Source organism: Pinus tabuliformis, chromosome 4_2 (genome assembly GCF_031772625.1).
Source record: "Pinus tabuliformis cultivar Carrire ecotype Pingquan chromosome 4_2, CPIR1, whole genome shotgun sequence".
In the NCBI taxonomy this organism is placed as follows: domain Eukaryota; kingdom Viridiplantae; phylum Streptophyta; class Pinopsida; order Pinales; family Pinaceae; genus Pinus; species Pinus tabuliformis.
Genome location: NC_142304.1, coordinates 224,635,633 through 224,638,886, shown reverse-complemented (window position 1 = coordinate 224,638,886; position 3,254 = coordinate 224,635,633).

Sequence of the window (3,254 nt, the reverse complement as noted above, 5' to 3'; positions counted from 1 at the left end):
ACGCCCCTAGACCAGAGTTTTCAATTCCTCCCCCTCCTAAATCAAACAGTGACTCTCATGCCGGTGATGGCGTGATTGGCACGGCAAACACGAAATCGATAAAGGCTTCGTCAAAGAAAGCCCGTAAGAATTCGGATCAAAATACAAAAGAAGAAATTCTTGCTTCGGAAGTAAATGCCGTATCGGAAGATAAAGGCAAAGAAACCAATCAACCAGGAAGCAAGAAGAAACAAAACAAAGGGAAGAAGAAGAAACAGGGTGAGTCATCCCCTGGAAAAACTTCTTCAAACCCTCCTGGCAAAAGGAAACAAAATTATCCATGTCTAATATGTGATGATAAAGATCATAACACACAGAATTGCCCATTCAAAGCTGAGTTAAAGAGGTTCTTTAAAAGTTCCCAAACATCAGCTGTGTTAACTAATCCATTTCCTGACCCAGGTCAAAATCTGGTTGATAGTGGAAATGCATCCCCGTCGCAAGTTCTTATGTTGTCGGTTTCGAAACAGCAGAATGATGCTTTAATTTCGACAAGGAACAAAGATTATGGGAATCCTCAGGTGTCGAACGAAAAAGGTAAAGATCAACCAAGTAGTTCGACAACAACTTCGACAGAAGTTGTAACGCCCACCATCCCTGAATTAACAATAAAACCGCCAAAGGGTGTAGTACATAAGTCGACATTTAATCCTCGCGCCAGAGCGGCGCAGCATTATAATATAGTGGAAGATTTGGCCCAATCGCCATCCGCTATGTCGACTCTTGAAGTGCTACAAAATTGTCCGACCCAAAGGCAGGCATTGTTATCGGAAATTGGTGGGATTGATCCTAGGGATTCCAATCTTGTATCCTTTGATCACAAGGGATATGATCCTCAGTTACCAGCTCAGCTAGCTTTCCTTATTCAAGTGAAAGCACTCAACAAAACTGTTCACAGAACAATAATTGATGAGGGAGCCTCGACATGTATTATGTCAATGAGTTGCTGGAAAACTTTAGGATCTCCAACCTTGTCGCGATCTTCGACGACATTAAAAGCTTTCGACGGAAGGACTTATACCCCTTACGGTATCCTTAATAACTTGAAAGTTGAACTAGGAGGACAAATAGTAGAAATTGATGTAGAAGTCATTGATGGAAATCTTGACTATAACATACTACTGGGTAGACCATGGATTTATGCCATGGCAGCTGTCATGTCGACTTATTTTAGGAAGATCGCATTCCCTCTTGAAGGAGGGATTACGATCGTCGACCATAGAATTTCCTCCCTAATGGTTCGCAAGTAACAGGAAGCATTCCCATGATCCATGAGAGTAACCATTCAATTCAAGATATCAGAGTAGGATTATTGAAAGACCCCACCTTGATGGGAACTTTCGCGCTACCACCTCCTATTTATATAGGAAATGTAGCGTTTGTAGCAACCTGCAACATGATATCTTCCACGAAGGTCAACATGGATAATTCAATATTTTTGCCCCCAAGCCCTTTAGAAATATTGTAGCAATCAATGTTTCAAGCATGGGAGGCAAGCCCAAATCAACGCTCGTCAAGCGTTTGGGTAGATAGATCTAGAGAATATGGAACCCCATTAGATCCTTGGTCGAAAGTACATGGGACTGACGAAGGAATCTTACAATCACTGATGATTGAGGGGGCACCATGGAATGATCACCACCATCGTTCCCTTCTTCCGGAATTTGAAGAAGATACTCAAAGTGACCTTTATCACCCTTCAGTATTTGAATTCCTAACGAATACTGTAAATACGGTGGATTCCGAGCGAAACCTATCCAATATTGAGGAGACTATAGCCATAAATATCTCGACCAAAACAAATGTTGTAGAGAATATTTATGTCGGCAAAGGTTGTTCCCCTTCAGAACTGGAAATATATAACGCTCTTTTTCGCGAATTTAGAGATGTCTTTGCTTGGTCATATGATGAAATGCCAGGCATTGACTCGAGTATCGTTGAACATGAAATCAAAATGTATCCTGATGACAAACCAGTAAGACAACGGCTTCGGCAGGTGCACCCGAAGAAAGCCGCTGCCATTAAGGCGGAAGTTGAAAAACTCCTCCATGCTGGATTCATCTACCCGGTTCCTCTAACCGATTGGGTATCGAATATTGTCCCTGTTATGAAAAAACAAGGGACGATTAGAGTGTGTGTTGATTATAGGGATGTAAACCAAGCTTGTCCGAAGGACAACTACCCTACACCCTTCATCGACCAGATAATTGATGAATGCGCCGGATGTGAAATCTTTTCATTTATGGATGGATTTTCCAGGTATAATCAAATAAATATCCGCCCACAGGACCAGTCAAAGACTGCATTTATTTGTCCGTGGGGCACATTCGCTTATCAAAAATTACCCTTTGGTTTAAAGAACACAGGGGCGACGTTTCAGAGGGCGATGAATTATGCCTTCCATGACATCAAGAACATTGTTCAACCTTATCTCGACGATCTTCCGGCTCATTCGCGAAAGCGGACTGATCATCCACAGCATTTAAGAGCGATATTTCTACGTTGCCGACACTACAAGATAAGACTCAATCCGCACAAATGTGTGTTTTGCGTCGGTTCTGGTCGTTTACTTGGCTTTGTAGTCTCTAAATATGGGATTCGTCTCGACCCCTGTAAGGTTCAGGAAATCATTAATTTGCCTCCACCTTCAAATTTTCTTCAGATTCAGAAACTCCAAGGGAAAGCAAACTTTCTGAGGAGGTTCATTCCAAATTACGCAGAACTTGCTAAGGGTTATACTCGTCTATTGAAAAAGGATGTACCTTTTGTCTGGGACCAAGTGGCGCAAGCTTCTTTTGACGCTCTGAAAGATTGTCTAGTAAAAGCATCATTAATGTACGCCCCGGACTATCAAAGAGATTTTAACCTGTATCTAGCTGCAGCGGATACAACCATTGCGATGGTTTTAGTACAAGAAGTCGATGGAATTGAACATCCTATCTATTATTTAAGTAAAAACTTAAACGATACAGAAAGTAAATATTCTTATGTTGAAAAACTAGCGCTTGCAGCTGTTCAAGCGATTCAAAGGTTTCGACATTATGTCCTCTTTCGGAAAACTACCATCCTGTCAGATTGCAACCCCATGACTTATATACTGTCGCGACAGTTGCTGGGGGGCAAATATTCAAAATGGATAGCGATCCTTCAAGAGTTTGATCTGGAATTTGTAAAATCCAAATCAAAGAAAGCTCTAGTTTTCGCGGAATTGTTAT